The sequence below is a fragment of the Ambystoma mexicanum genome, chromosome 5q (genome assembly GCF_040938575.1).
Source record: "Ambystoma mexicanum isolate Mex_15411 chromosome 5q, UKY_AmexF1_1, whole genome shotgun sequence".
Lineage (NCBI taxonomy): Eukaryota > Metazoa > Chordata > Amphibia > Caudata > Ambystomatidae > Ambystoma > Ambystoma mexicanum.
In genome coordinates, this window is record NC_090933.1 from 1,358,423,018 (window position 1) to 1,358,440,779 (window position 17,762).

The window sequence follows — 17,762 nt, forward strand, 5'->3', positions numbered from 1 at the left end:
GCAGGTGCGTACAGTGGAATGGACGGACGAGTGGGTGATATTATTGAATGGGTAGATGATGGGCATGTGCATACAGTGGAATGGATGGACGTGTGGGTGATAATATTGCATGGGTAGATGGATGGGCAGGGGCATACAGTGGAATGGACGGACGTGTTGGTGATATTATTGAATGGGTAGGTGAATGGACAAGGCCATACAGTAGAATGGTTGGACGAGTGGGTGATATTATTGCATGGGTAGATGGGCAGGGGCATACAGTGGAATGGATGGATGAACGGTGGGTGATATTATTGCATGGGTAGATGGATGGACAGGGGCATACAGTAGAATGGATGGACGAGTGGGTGATATTATTGCATGGGTAGATGGATGGGCAGAGGCATACAGTAGGATGGATGGATGAGCGGTGGTTGATATTATTACATGGGTAGGTGGATGGGCAGGGCATAAAGTGGAATGGATGGACGAGTGGGTCATAATATTGCATGGGTAGGTGATGGGCAGGGGCATACAATGGAATGGATGGATGAGTGGGTGATATTATTACATGGGTAGATGGATGAGCAGGGGCATACAGTAGGATGGATGGATGAGCGGTGGTTGATATTATTACATGGGTAGGTGGATGGGCAGGGGCATAAAGTGGAATGGATGGATGAGTGGGTGATATTATTACATGGGTAGATGGATGGGCAGGTGCACACAGTAGAATGGATGGATGAGCGGTGGTTGATATTAGTGAATGGGTAGATGGATGGGCAGGGGCATACAGTAGAATGGATGGACGAGTGGGTGATATTATTGCATGGGTAGATGGATGGGCAGGTGCATACAGTAGAATGGATGGATGAGTGGTGGTTGATATTAGTGAATGGGTAGATGATGGGCAGGTGCATACAATGGAATGGATGGACGAGTGGGTGATATTAGTGCATGGGTAGGTGATGGGCAGGTGCATACAGTAGAATGGATGGATGAGTGATGAGTGATATTAGTGAATGGGTAGATGGATGGGCAGGTGCATAGAGCCGAATGGATGGACGAGCGGGTCATAATATTGCATGGGTAGGTGATGGGCAGGGGCATACAATGGAATGGATGAATGAGTGGGTGATATTATTACATGGGTAGATGGATGAGCAGGGGCATACAGTAGGATGGATGGATGAGCGGTGGTTGATATTATTACATGGGTAGGTGGATGGGCAGGGGCATAAAGTGGAATGGATGGACGAGTGGGTCATAATATTGCATGGGTAGGTGATGGGCAGGGGCATACAATGGAATGGATGGATGAGTCGGTGATATTATTACATGGGTAGATGGATGGGCAGGGGCATACAGTAGAATGGATGGACGAGTGGGTGATATTATTGCATGGGTAGATGGATGGGCAGGAGCATACAGTGGAATGGATGGATGAGCGGTGGTTGATATTAGTGAATGGGTAGATGGATGGGCAGGTGCATACAGTGGAATGGATGGACGAGTGGGTGATAATATTGCATGGGTAAATGGATGGGCAGGAGCATACAGTGGAATGGATGGATGAGTGGGTGATAATATTGCATGGGTAGATGGATGGGCAGGGGCATACAGTGGAATGGATGGACGAGTGGGTGATAATATTGCATGGGTAGATGGATGGGCAGGGGCATACAGTGGAATGGATGGACGAGTGGGTGATAATATTGCATGGGTAGATGGATGGGCAGGTGCATACAGTGGAATGGATGGACGAGTGGGTGATAATATTGCATGGGTAGATGGATGGGCAGGAGCATACAGTGGAATGGATGGATGAGTGGGTGATAATATTGCATGGGTAGATGGATGGGCAGGGGCATACAGTGGAATGGATGGACGAGTGGGTGATATTGTTACATGGGTAGATGGATGAGCAGGGGCATACAGTAGAATGGATGGATGAGTGGGTGATATTGTTACATGGGTAGATGGATGGGCAGGAGCATACGGTAGGATGGATGGATGAGTGGGTGATATTGTTACATGGGTAGATGGATGGGCTGGGGCATACAGTGGAATGGATGGATGAGTGGGTGATATTATTACATGGGTAGATGGATGGGCAGGGGCATACAGTAGAATGGATGGACGAGTGGGTCATAATATTGCATGGGTAGGTGATGGGCAGGGGCATACAATGGAATGGATGGACGAGTGGGTGATATTATTACATGGGTAGATGGATGGGCAGGAGCATACAGTAGAATGGATAGATGAGTGGGTGATATTATTACATGGGTAGATGGATGGGCAGGGGCATACAGTAGAATGGATGAATGAGTGGGTGATATTGTTACATGGGTAGATGGATGGGCAGGAGCATACGGTAGGATGGATGGATGAGTGGGTGATATTGTTACATGGGTAGATGGATGGGCTGGGGCATACAGTGGAATGGATGGATGAGTTGGTGATATTAATACATGGGTAGATGGATGGGCAAGGGCATACAGTAGAATGGATGGACGAGTGGGTCATAATATTGCATGGGTAGGTGATGGGCAGGGGCATACAATGGAATGGATGGACGAGTGGGTGATATTATTACATGGGTAGATGGATGGGCAGGAGCATACAGTAGAATGGATGGATGAGTGGGTGATATTATTACATGGGTAGATGGATGGGCAGGAGCATACAGTAGAATGGATGGATGAGTGGGTGATATTATTACATGGGTAGATGGATGGGCAGGAGCATACAGTAGAATGGATGGATGAGTGGGTGATATTATTACATGGGTAGATGGATGGGCAGGAGCATACAGTCGAATGGATGGATGAGTGGGTGATATTATTACATGGGTAGATGGATGGGCAGGAGCATACAGTAGAATGGATGGATAGGTGGTGGGTGGAGGTATACTTATTTGTTTTATTATTTTTTTATTGTTGTTTTGGCTATAGAAAAATACATTTTTCCAACCTTTCAACATTACATTTTCATTTTTGTATTATCATCCATTTGAAAAAGGAATTTAACAAAGAACTTATAAAGGATATTAATAATCCTAAGGTTAAAAAGGAGTTATATTGAAATAAACAAAGCAGAACAATTATTCACTTTCAAAAGAAGTCAAAAGAGGAAAAGGAACCAAAAATTGCTCTAGCAAAGAGTCTACTATGGTGCCTTAAATCCCAACAGTCAATAACTCCAGCAATCGAGAGCAGGATGAGTACACACAACCTAAAGGAGACATACTAGAGTTTGACAGTTTTCAAGAAGTCGATTATCGCATATTGTATTGACTTCTTGCTCGTGTGAAACAGTGTATACCATATTTGTTCATGCGTCACATTAATGTGACCTTCAAAGAAAGGTTCAAACAATTTACCTCTTAAGTCTAACAAGTGCTCACAGTCGATCAATAAGTGGCGCAAAAGTCTCCGCCAGATGTTGACAAAACCTACATTTGTTTTCATCCTTAGTATATTACGTTTACAGAGAAGGTCTGCCGTGGGGCACAATTGAAGCCTGAAGCACAAAAATGCCTGACGATGCTGGGAATTAGGGGATACCAACAAATATCGGGCAGTTTGACCATACTTTTTTGGTTCAAATGGATTCTCTTGAAATTTCTTGTGTCGTGCACATTGTGTATTTGTGAGGATCCAATCATGTTGCCACATCTTCTCTTTGGCTTTGCAAGGATTATTAATTAGCAGATCTGTCGATATGTCAGCATCATCAAGCAGCTTTAGCGCTCTAAGCCTCCATGTTCTCATGAAGTCATCATGGGTTTCTTCTGCAGCATAGCTTGCCATGAATCGAGCTAAGCCGTCATGCAGGTCGCCCATTATGAATTTGCGGTACAGAGAACACCACAGCCACTTGTATCTGCCATGCAAAGATATTAATCCCAACTCGTATCGAATTAAAGGCAGAGGCTCGGGGTTGGGTAGCTGCAGCATTTTCCTCCAATATGCTCCTTCCATTCTTGCCCAATAGGTATACGGCCACCATTGTTTGGTTTCCGTTCCATATAGCAATACAGGTGACATCTTCTGTTTGCAATATACTATGAGGGGGCATATCGAAAATTTACAAAATGTCTTCCTGATGATTCTGGCTTGTGATATGGCATTGTGTAGTTTAGCCTTCTTGGCTTCCTCCTGAGGTAAATCAGATGGATGATTAGTTATTAAAATGCCCAAATAAGAGTATGTTGTGACGACGCTTAAGGCGCTATTCTGCAGTATCCATGAATAAGTTCTGCATCTCTGCCTGGGATTCCCAAATTGTATAATTTGGGTTTTAGTGGCATTGATTGTTATGCAGTTGGATTGGGCATAGTCATCAAGTGACTTCAACATACTTTTGAGTCCCTGAGGTCTCTTAGATATAAGCAGCATGTCATCGGCGTAAAGAAGCCAATTTATGGGTATGCCCCTGAGTCGTGGTGCATCAGTCTTCAGATCCTTGAAGACGTGACCTAGGTCCGAGATAAAGGCCCTCATTACGACTCAGGCGGTAAGTGATTGAAATTACCGCCATGGCGTAATGAGCGTTAACGCCATGGTCCGATGGCGATAAGAGCGCCACATTACGACCCATCGCGCACGAGCATTACGCCATGGCGGTAACGTAAACTACGCCATGCCGTAAACAGCCCTTACCGCCCTCGTTAACAGCGCAGGGTGACCTACCGCCACCCATCATTGCGCCGACCGTAGTCAGCGGTCACCGTAATTAGCGGTGACCGCAAATAGGCGGTACCGGAAATAGCGTAATCACGGCGGAACGGGAAACAGCACAGCGGCCATCTTAAAAAACACAATCCATTGCCATCCTACCCAACCACACCACAACCAACCCTCAAACCCTGACATTCCCATAACCCACCCATTTCCACAGCCAACCATGCCTAAAGTTGTCAAGAAGGCATGTGACAGGCAGCGGCAGGAGCGCTTCAGTCGAGAGGAACTGCAAATGCTTGCAGACACGCTCCAGGAGAAGGCTGATGTTGTCTTCTCCAATGAGATGACCCGAACAGCCATAGGCCGCAAAAAGGAGGTGTGGGAACTTGTGGCACAACGTGTCAGTGCTGTTGGAACCACCCCACGCACCTCCAAACAGTGCCGCAAGAGATGGGACGACCTGCGGATCAGGGTCCGGGGCATTATGTCTGCCAACCGTAACCTGGCCCTGGGAACTGGCGGGGGAGCAGACTCCCCACTGAAGATGCAGCCATGGGAGGAGACATGTGCCTCTCTGATTGGCATTGAGTGCATCGAAGGTGTCGGCGAGATGGAGAGAGGGGCCCCGAGATCTGGAGACACAGGTAGGTGCCTCATATCCAGCCCTGCAAGACACCCTGATACACTTGCACGTGACAACCACAATGTGGCAGACGCAACACATCAGCAGATGAGCCACACCCTGCGCACATGCAGCATGTACACTGTACAGTAGGCAGACACACACCTTCATGCAAAACCGAACCTAAAGGGAGGCAACCTGTATGTCACGGGCTACTAACTCCACCATCTATCCATTTCACTCTTCACAATGCCTGCTCAATGTCGGCTGAACCATCAATAACAGTCACCCTCCTCTGCTCCACCACAGGCTCGCAATCGGACACTGGCAGGGACGACAGCACCAGCACCCCAGCCAAGAAGGCCAGGAAAGTGGGAGAGGGGAACCATGCATCCACCTCTGCTGGACCCAGGCAGAATCCACGCCAGGCTGAAGAGCCCAGGGCAGCAAAGTCCCCCGAGGAAGGGGTCGTGACAGCACCTGCAGCCCAACCACACCCACTGTTGCCCACTGAGGGCAATGCATCAGCAGGGAGCAGTACTGTTGGGGAGACTGCAGCCATCGCTGCCTGCTCCGACAGTGATGTGGAGGATGACACCGGACTTCACCACAACACACAACTGCACTCACCACACCTATCCCCAATCAGCCATCATGGAGATGACACCCTGGGCCCATCGCCAGCTAATTCATGGCCAGCAACTCCAAGCCCAGTGGGAGTTGTGGAAGATGGGAGTAGTCCCATTGGTCCCCCATTGGCACCCCCCATTGGGCCAGAATTCCAGCTGTCGCTGGAGCAGATTGCCAACAGGCAGGAAGCACTGGGCACACTCCTCACGCAGCATGTAGCAGAATGTGTAAGTACCAGTGCAGCCATGGAGAGGAGTGCTGATGGCATCAGGGCTGCCATCCAAACTGCCAGCAGGGACATTTGCACCGAACTTGCTGCAGGGTGGCAGATGATGAGCCAGCTCATCCAGACAATTCTGGACACATGCCGTACTGAGCAGCCCGGTACATCCTCGGCTGCAAGTTCAGCACAAGCCTCTCCCGTCCGCAGGTCATCCAGGACCCTGAGGAGCACAGGCAGGGGGGCCCCAGGTTCCGGGAGAGGGGGCAGTCAATAGTGTGCTGAACTATACTCACTTCACCACGGGCACTGTCACATGTTTGCAGGGTGTTCAGGGGGGAGGGGGAGGGGGGTATTGGGTGTGTTGGAGTGTTCAGGGGGGAGGGGGAGGGGGGTATTGGGTGTGTTGGAGTGTTCAGGGGGGAGGGGGAGGGGGGTATTGGGTGTGTTGGAGTGTTCAGGGGGGAGGGGGAGGGGGTATTGGGTGTGTTGGAGTGTTCAGGGGGGAGGGGGAGGGGGGTATTGGGTGTGTTGGAGTGTTCAGGGGGGAGGGGGAGGGGTACTGTTATACCTATTCAGTAGTACAATACACTTTTTCTTTTCTCACAAACTAAAAGTGTGGACATTGCTCATTGCGTATGTGTGCTTTATTGTTACAGTCCACAGTGTTGACATACCAGACACACACAGTGCCCCAAGTGCCATCCATATGTCACACACTCGCTGTGTGTGCTAGAAGTATCAGTCAATGACATTCTGACGCATAATATGGCCCTCCTGTGCATCGCTGCCTCCCTGAGGTGCTGCCCCATCCCCATCATCATCATCCCCATCATCAGGTGGTTGTGGTTCTGCGTCAGGGGGCAGAGGCACGTTTCGTCTGATGCACATATTGTGTAGCATGACACATGCCATGACGATCTTTGCAACCTTCTCATGGCGGTACAGGAGTGCCCCGCCAGACCTGCTGAGGCAGCGGAAACGTGCCTTCAGTAGGCCAAAAGCATGCTCTATCACCACACGGGTACGTGCATGGTTATGGTTGTAGTCCTCCTCATGCTGGTTCGATGGGTTCCGGACTGGTGTGAGGAGCCACCTCTTCAGGGGATAGCCCGCATCACCTGTAAAATGTGAGAAAAGAATGTGTCAGGAACGAGATTGATATGTGAACATGACGCACAACCATGCCTTGATTCTGACTGTTACTGTGCACCAATTGGAGTTGTGGTTATGGATTTACACTGTGCAACCAGTATGTGTTCATGGCTCTCATGTACTGTTTTGCGTGCTAAAACACAATGCAGGGGGGACGATTGCCTTGTGAGTGGCCATCCACTGTGTCCGTTCAGGCCGTCATTCATGTGACCTTGCACGTGTCCTGTGAGCTTGAAGCTCACATGATAGCAACATCGATGTCTGGCTCATCATGACCCCAGTGAGCATTACTGGTGTCAATGGGGACAGTTTGTGGGTCTTGTAGTGGTGCATTGATGTCCCTGTCTGTCATGTGCCTCCTTTGTGCGCATTTGTGGGGGACAGGCCTTTCAGTAGTTGGTGCATGGTGACGTGCATGTTGGTGTTATTCTTTAGGGTCAATGCGGCCACAATTTGCACAATGCACTTGCAAATGGTTGTGTCGTTTTTGGGATGCACTTTCATTCACATGTTGGGATGATTAGGTCAGGCATGATGTGTACACTTCTCTGTTGATGTCAGTGCTGCCACAGGGAATGATCTGGCTACTGCTAGTTGCACCCACCCCCCTGTATCTGCCAGATGTAATATGCATTGGTACGTCATTCAACACCCACTTTGCATTTCCATGCTCATGTCATTAGACTCACCGAGTAGGTAGGATCTTGGGCCTGCATGTCGCTCCATGTAGCGTGGTATTGTTGAGTTCCGAAGGATCATAGAATCATGGGTTGATCCGGGGAATCTGGCACAACAATGTGTGATGATCCTGTTGGAGTCACAGACCATTTGCACGTTGATTGAGTGGAAATGTCTACAGTTGCGGTACGGTACCTCCATGGCATGTGGGACCACCAATTCAACATGGGTGCAGTCAATGGCACCAATGCAACCAGGTATGGCGGCAGGTGCATGGAAACCCACTTTGGTGTTGGCAATCTCCTGGGCAGACCGTGGTAATGAGATGTGGTCATCTGTGTGCTTGAAGAGGGCATCGAGCACTTGCATCAGTGTACGCGAGAATAATGGTTGTGATATGCCATGCAAGTGCCCCACTGTGTGCTGGTAGGTGCCTGTGGCCAGGAAGTGGAGCACGGACACTACCTTCAGTAGGGGGGGTGGCGGTGGGTGTATCAATCATGCTGACGATGTCGTTGTGTATCATGTCCACAATGGTGGTGATGGTGTCCCGGTCCAGTCGGTACAGGGTGTGGATCTGCTCAGCGGTGAGGTTGAATGGGCTGGGTCTGATGCGTGGGATTGGGGGCTGCCTGCGTGGTGGCACTGGCTGTGCTGGTGGGGCTTGCTGGGCCTGCCTTGCCCTCCTTCTCCTCCTGCGTCTCCTCTGTGCAGCCTGTTGTTGTTGTTGTAGTTGTGGTTGTTGTAGTTGCTGTTGTAGCACTCGCATTGCTATCAGGTCCTCCAGCCCCAACATTGCTAGTCCTATTGGTATCATTGTGGAGTGTGACTGGGTGTGGGAAGGGGTGGGGTGTGCTCTTTTTGTACTTCCTGTGTCTGTATTGCCTTCACCTGTGCTGTTTCTGTGCACCTGTGGCAGCTGCATTCACTTTACATGGCCCTTTACGGTTGGTTCGCGATGGCGTAATTTGCACCATGGCGGTAAGGTACTTAACGGCCTGGGTGATGGCGTTAGGGGCATGTCCGCTTGGGTCAGCATTCCCGCACCTTTCCGCCATGGCGCTAAGTACGGTGTGGATGTTCGCGTGCGCGCGCCCTTGGCGCAGTCAGCGGCAGCGTTAGCTACGATGCCGCTAGTGACATCGTAGTTTACGGTCACGGGTCATAATCGGCCCGAGCGGAAGACGATGGCGGTAATCGTTTACCGCCATCGTTTTTCGCTTTGCGCCAGGGTCGTAATGAGGGCCAAAGAAATTAAAGACAGCGGACACTAGGAGGCACCACAGCTTTAAGCCCCGGTCTGTTTGGATGTCATTGGATAACAGACCAACTCTGCGAAGGCAAACCTGAATGGTTGTATCAGAGTGGAGCTGAATTATCCATCGCAGGACAGACCAGGGGCAGCCCTTGTTCAGAAGCTTCTTAAATAATAGTTCACGCGGTACACCGTCAAATGCAGTTTCGGAAATCAATAAAGGCCACAAAAATGGGCTGTTTCCATTGTTTATGTGCATCGATCAAAGAGTTCAGGGTGATCAGGTTTATGGAAGTGCCAAGACCAGCTACGAAACCGGTTTGAAAGTCGTCCCTGAGATGGTTTGTAGTTAACCATGTATTAAATGCAGCTAGCAATAGGCGTGCAAAGATTTTACCAGGGCAGTCCAAAAGTGCGATTGGTCGATATGACCTTGGATCACACCTCAGGCCTTTTTTATATATGGGAACTATTATGGACTTCTTCCAGGAATTGGGAACTTTGCCGGTCTGCAATGAGTGTTGAAAGATGTTATATAATATGGCTGCCCATCTTTTTGGATTCTGTTTTATTGCCAGATTATTAATGCCATCTGGCCCAGCAGCACGAGGCCTGCTTAATTTGGAGATGCAGTGCAGGATATCATCCATGTCGAAATGAAAATGAGAGTTCATTCTTAGAAGTGTCCAGTCTACTTTAGCTTGTGGAAAGGGGGACCGATAGAGGCCAGTATAGTAGTCAGTCCATGTTGATTCTGAAATTGGGTTAATTTGCAAGGCACTTGCGGGACACAGACAGCCTCATTAAGCAGAGACCATATGCCACCAGTTGATTTAGTGATAATCTGTGACAGCATTCTTTCTCCATCTTTTTGGTATTGCATGGCTCGCCGCGCCCTGCACCAATTCTTGTAAAGATGTTTTAGAGTTTTTATCAAATTGATATTCTTTTGAGACAGATCGAGTGATAAATGCCGTACATCTTTGTGTAGTTGGGCTTGCTCTGGGTCAAAAGCATGTAAGTGTCTGACATCATACTGGCGTCCAGTGGGCACCCTTGTGCTAAACATTTGCATGGAATGAATGTAGCATCCTCCGTCCTTGTTATATGATGTTCCCAACTCAAATTCCAAACCTTACTGAACAGCATGCTTGTGGTCTGACCATTTAATGCGATTCTTTGCTTGATTGATCTCAATGGACCGCAGTTCTTGTTGTACATTTAATTTTGAGAGATGAGACCATTGCAACCACTTCCATGTTAAGCATAATTGGTTATGATCACTTGCGTCATTCTCACACACCGTCAAGGAGATTGAAGCATCCATTAGGGCAATATTCGCATATATGTAATCCAAATGTGCTATAGACAATTCCCTGTGCCATGTTGCCTTTGACGGTATATCCCCATTTATGGAGCCATTTAGCACCATAAAATTTCTGTCCTTCATCAGTTGTATCCATTGCGACTCATGAGACAGATAATTTTTAGGCTTGAATGGGAGAAGGTGTAGATTTAGGTCACCCAAAAGGATTGTGTATTTTATAGTGGAATCCATGATTAGGGAGTCAAGCACATTGGAGATGTGTGCAAAGCATAACTCAGCTGATAGTTGTTGTTTGCCCCAGCATATGTTAACTATCGCAGTTGTAGCATTCAGCCTTGATAGTTTAACTACCTGAATGTAGGGTGAAGGAGATTTGCAAGGAGTAATGCGCAAATTCAAGGATTTCTTTATAGCAATCAAGAGGCCAGCCATAGGACGACCGAACATATTTTTAATGGCAGGGTTCATGGCAATGTAGTGCGAGTCCCAAATAGGTTCATCAACAAGCCAGGTCTCCTGCAGAACAACAATGTCATAGGCATTGAGTTCTTTGTTTGAAGTATTTAGAAAATGCCTATGACCACGTGTATTCCAGGAGATGGGTGTGATGTGTTTATCTGACTTGCATTGTTATGAGTTGTATTGATGAAAGTCTGAATCCCTAGGTAACACCACGTTAGCATGGTTGGATTGTGAGGAATTCAGAATATTGGGATAGGTCTTTAGGACTGGCATGGCTGTAGAAGCAGACATCTCTTGCGATAGATCTTGCGTAATAAGAAATCCCAGAGTATAAAGTTCCGCTCTAGCTTGCCAGAGGGCATTCAAAGTGATTCCTGAGCGCATGAAGACACTGGATAAGTCATTATGATTAATGAATTCCACCAGGTCAATATCCGTGCTCGACAGATCTTGAAGAGTGGATATTTCAGCACAGATATTCAGAATGCTCATGCGATTTAAGTCGTACTTGACAAATGGATGAGGGCGACAAGACAGCACCAACCGATGGCAATGGGAGTAGGCTCCATGAGCCAGGGTCTGTTTGACAAGGGCCGTTGTTTCTGGGATTGCATAATCAAGAGCTTGTCTGCCAGGTCCTATGTGTTCTGGTCCAACAGATGTTTTTAGTGTTTGAGAATTTGGTAATATTGGTGCCATTCCATTTTGTTTGATCATTGGGCCTTTCAAAAGATGGGATATGTCCGGCCTAAGGAGTCTGTAGATTGCTAGATGTATTGCGTGCGTGTGATGTTATTGCATGGGTAGGTAAATGAGCAGATGCATTCAGAAGGATGGATGGACGAGTGGTTGATATTATTGCATGGGTGGATGGATGGGCAGGGGCATATAGTGGAATAGATGGATGGGTGAGTGATATTATTGCATGGGTAGATAGGCAGGTGCATCCAGTACAATGGATGGACCAGTGGGTGAAATGAGTGAATGGGTAGATGGATGGACAGGGGCATACTGCCTTTTACAGAACCCCAGGCTAGTTTTCACCATATATATGTTCTACTCAGGGGTTCCCCATGGGTTCCATATTCTGAAGTCACTTTACAACATATCTCCTTTCCTTCTTTCAACACCACCTTCTTCTCACCACAGCAACCCAATTCAAATTCCACAACTGACCCCCTCTCACACTCACCACACCATCATCACCTTCTCCACCTGCACCGGCTCAGAATACAACCAATCTCTTTTCCTTCTTGATCCTGACCCAGTCACCTCACTGCACCTCCACCTTCTTTCCCCCTCTCCTTCCATTCTCCATCACAATCCGTTCATCCTTCTTCTTGTCCAACATCGCTCGCAATATCTCAACAAGACAATCTGTCTCCCTCGCCCTTCCCAAACAGGGAGGGGCTACTTTGGTATTGGCCTTTTGCCCTCTCATCATCTCAAATGGGCTAACACCTGTTGTTCCATGTGGCGACGTTTGCAGGGCATGCTTTGTCTCCTTACCACACCCACCAGCCATGCGAATAGATAAGACATCTATTTGTTCTCACCACTATAGCGTTACTTTCAGGGTGGTAAAGTGCCTCCTTATGTATGCCTGAAATGATCCACCTAAAAACTGTGTCTCATTATCAGGTCAAAATGCTTTTGGGCAAACCTTCCCTTGCAAAAACCTCTTGCACAAATTCCACTACAACTTCACCAGTAGCTTCTCTAACAACTTTATATTCTGTCCACCTATGCGGCAATACATTGTCCACTTCCACCTCCCATCTCAACTTGCCCTAGCATAATCCACGTCCAAGTCCTCCCATATTTTCTTAGGCACCTCTGTGTTCACCAGGGGCTGCACACTCCCCTTTGCCTATCCGTCCACACTCCACAAAATACCTCAATCTCCTCTCCACATCCCGATCAAACCCGGCCACCAATACTCACTCCTTAAACATCTTTGGTACAGGACACACCAATATGACCTTCATGTGCCAGATCAACAACCTTATTGCGTATAGATTGGGGAACTGCCCCATGCTCCCAACGATACAACAATCCACCCACCCAGCTCAACTACTCACAAACCTCCCAAAAGGCCCTCTCCTCTTAAGCTAAACTCATCTTACATGGCCACACCAGCTCCACATAACTCAAAGCACGGACCATCACTTCATCATTGTTTACCACCTCGAGCCATTCCGCTCTCCCTACAATTCCATCATAATTAACACAAATAATATCAGAAATGTCTTCCCATTTTGCCTCTTCTTTTTCACCACCCAGTCTTGATAAATGATCAGCTAACACATGTTCTCGACTGGAAATAACTTGGATTGAAAATGTGTGGCTTTGCATCCACACAAAATATGAAAATGTGTCTACTGCCCAATGGCACGCCAACGCCTCTTTCTCCAATCCTGAATAGTTTTTTCAGCGCCCCTCAACACCACTGAAGAATGTGCAACAGTTTCTTCACTGCCCACTTCATTAACATGTGTCAACACTGCACCAACACCATTGTCACTTGCGTCAACCGTAAGGACACTCCTCCTTTGTGTGTCAACACTTTTCAAGGCTCCAGCTAGGTCAATCTCCTCCTTTATCGTTGCAAATTCTTTACCACACAATCCATTCCAAACACATTTCTCTCCCCTTTTAAGTATCTTTCTCTTTTCCTTTACTTTGTAAGCAAAATCTTGAACAAACTTTTCATAAAATTCAACCCTACCCAAAAAGGATCGAAGCTCGACCTTAGTCTTGGATACTCTCACCTTCTTTTTCACATCCACCATCTCACTCTTTGGTCACACACCTGACCCTGAGATTTCATGACCTAAATGCTCCATCTTCTCCTTTCCAAACACACATTTCTCTTTTCTCAACATGATGCCCCTCCTTTCCAAGATATCTAGAACTCGCTCAAGTAGGACATCATGTTCCTTTTCACTTCTACTACATATCAATACATTATCTTGGAAAAGGAATACTCCATTGAACTGGGTGATCTCCAGCCTTTTAAGATGAGTAGCAATACCCTTCAGATGGATGGGGATGCAGAGTTTATTCATACATCAATAATCAAAACAAATGACTCGGGTAGTTGACAAAAAGAATAACTGCTTTAATATCAATTATCTAAAACAGGGAGTACAACGGAAATCATCTGACGTCGCATAGCAATTTCTCTCAATGCATTCCAGAAAAAAGGAATCTTATATAGCAAAAAATCATCATATGTGACGTTCAACCTGCATTTTTCTAACGTCATCCTACATGGAAAACTACTAAAACCTAGTGGCAAATGTGATTGGGTCTAAGGAACTATCTACGTTTACACTCTATACTAGTATGGGACAAAGAGTGAAAGTGATAGGCTTCTTAACATCAGGTGGGGCAACTAAGCCCTCCCCTCAAAAATGGCTACTATGGACATCATTAAATACACAACGTCCTATTGGTTACACAATCTATAGGACCCCTAATTACGTGGTGCCCTACAATTGGTTGGCACTCTATTCTTTGTCAGTACTTTTCCACCTACATATAGCAGCACGCAGATTGGACTTCCAGGTGCTGGTGAGCTTGTCTAAAACAGTGCTTCCCACCAATTAGCATATCCATTTATCATCACCTCAATGGTCTGCTGGCTATTAAGACTTTTGAACTTGTCCTTGGGAGTGTTCTTAGCTCTGGAGAATTCAGGGAGTGAAGGCACGCTCTGCCCTCATGCGTAGGTGTGACCATCTTGTCCTTCCAACTTCATCTGTCCACGTGACTATAGACCATGATTTTGTGCTTCTTGTGTATTAAAATACAATTTTCTAACAGACCTCTGACATCTTCCTTGTTTGGTTCATGCCTTCTCAAAAGGAGTTTTGTTCTTTCACACGATTTTTATCCAATGCCTGCTCGCTCCAGCCTGATAAGACCTTGGCTTCTTGGCTTGGCTTCATGGCTCATCCAGCGTTGCCTTTCCAAGATTCACTTTTAATTCACTTGTTTTCCTTACTGCAACACACTGAAAATTTGGCCTTCCTTTTCCATTCCAATTCTGCTATAACACATAGTGGAAACATCCATCCGTATTCTTTATGCATATATGTATATATTGGTGCATGCCGCAACTTATTCACTACTTAGCTAGCCTCAAGAACACTTTGTCAGCTTGCATTTCTCTGCATCTGTACATGTGTAAAACAACTTGATATCTTCATTGTTTCCATGGCATAAGCTTCTTCACCTTGATCCCAAGATGTCACTTATCCTTGATTCTTTCTTGATGCCTTATAGAATATCTTAATTCTCTTGTCTCTGCATCTCCTCTACGCATGTCAGCTCGATTCTGCATGACGTCACCGTTCATCTTGGCCATTCATTTGCTCTGCTTCTTTTGGGATTTCATTCAAATGGCCATCACATTGTCTCATATGCAGCTCTGGATTTCTCAATGGGAACCTTGCTTCCAGGATTCTCTTAGGTATTGGTATTCTTACTGGTACTGCACGTGTCTCACACTCTGGCTCCCAACATATAGGCAATATGGGTGAAGTGGTTAAGGTGGGGGTACTTGGCTGCTCCTCTACACTCCCCCCTCTGGGCGATTCATCGACCACTCTCCCATCATCATTCACTCCTAGACATCCTTGTCTGAAGAAATGCTTCTTTGGGATCCATATCTTTATGACATCCTTCAGGCATCCTGCTGATTTCACATGCTCATCCTTGTTCCAAGTCATGAGCATGCATTGTCCGCTTGGACTGCAGTAGATCCATCTTCCCACATACTTCTTATGGTTCTTTAAATACAGGAATTTGGATACTGGCCTTTACAAAGTCTCTGATTTCTTCGTCTGTCAACTCTTTGGTCTTCCATCCTGATTCAACACTGATCATGATTTTCATCCATATGGCGTTCTTTGCTGTCTTCTTGCATTGTGTAATTATTATCTTGACTACACAAAATCCAAGCAACACCAACATGATCAGGGCTCCAAAGAACTTAAACATATCTGCCATCCATTGTGGAACCCAGGAAAAGAGTCATCCAAACCAACTGTCATAAGCAATATCCCTACTTCGTCTACCATCTGGACATGTAGCTACATTAGCATCCCTATAGCCATCGTCAATGTTCCATTTTCGTCGTCATGAGAAGGTATGAATGTGCAACATGATTCTCCGATATTGGCACAAACACCTCCATCCATAGCTGTGATCATGTCTAGGACATATCTGTTCTTGAGGGTCATCAGTCGTATGGCTCCCAGCTCCTCCTTGATAGCATTGAATCCTTTTATAGTTGTATTAATCGTTTGCAGCGATTCCCATCTGGTAATCTGCAGCCATTTGGTATTTGCGCCAAACTGGACATCCGGCCTAAAGATCAATGTGAAGACTGAAGCTGTCTGGCTAAACAGTCTATGTTCATGGGGAATAGCATCAAAAGCTTCTTTTGACTTTGCTGAGAAATAGTTCTCTCTCTTTACTCTATTCAAAAGTTCAGTAGATCTCTTCTTCCTTAAGTGTGCATCTGCTTTTGGAAATTCACCAATATTCAGGTCACTTTTCCGAATCACCAATGCTGGAATATGAACATTCACCAGTGAACATCATCCTCCCCAATCTGCGGGTAGCTTCTTATATCCTCTGGATCCACAAGTCCAATAGTGATCCATGATCACTGCTGTTCCAAATTTCATTCCTGGTACATCAAAAATTCCACCACAGTTCTGGTTCACTCCAATCTTTCTTGTGCCATTATTTCTGAAGCACAGCTTTGAACTTTCCAAAGGCACTATCTGCAAGGGTCCTCCTCTGTCTTCGACCCAGGTCAGTAGCTTAGCAAGTATCGGCCATAATGGTTTGCATCCATTCTTCACTATGTCAATGGCTGGTTTATAGCAACCAATGACCACCAAGGCTCTGCAGATAGCCACTCCCTCTTCCCAGCCATCTGGAGATAGCACTGATCCCCACATTTGCATCTAGCCTCTGTTTTTCCATCTAAGGACTTCTTCTGCAGATTTTCTTGGATCCTTAAGTTTCTTGTTTACTTCCCATCTGATTCCAGATCCTTTCACACCAGGTTTTTCATATCTGATCACGTGATTCTTTGTGTGAGCTCTGCTTCATGTCTTTGTGTCCTGGACATGGTCGTCTTCATCTGGATCCATTCATTTAGTTCCCATTTGAGATAGGCATCTTGGCCCATGAGCCTCTTGTCAGGCATAGTGCTATGTCTGATAGACAATGTGCTGTCTGGATGCCTATTTCAATAGCGATGAAGATTTTAGACTTCCCCATTCTATAAGGCAGGAGTGCATATACAAAGCATTCCTCCTCTAAAGTCCTTCTGACTTCTCTTCATATGCTGATACCATATGTTGTTCCCCAAATGTGCTGTACTATCCAGGTAATCATTCAGTACATGATCATTCTCCCTTCCACTTCTCCTAGATCTCATTCTTCTCTTGTGAGTTTCTATTATCATCTCATAAAGTATGTCAGTATAGCTTCTTCTCACTGGACCAATTACAGAAACATTTGTCAGTTGACTTGGTGTTTTTACGTGTACTATTTGTGTGGGAGAAAATTTCAGAAGCTTCATTCTGTCAACATACCTTTTCAGCATAAAAATGTCTAGCATAATCTCTAGTCATGATATCCTTCTAAAAGGTAACCCAAGTTCATTCATTACAGGGCCAGGTGCTCTTGTGAGTATCTCTAAAGTAGGAACAATCACATAA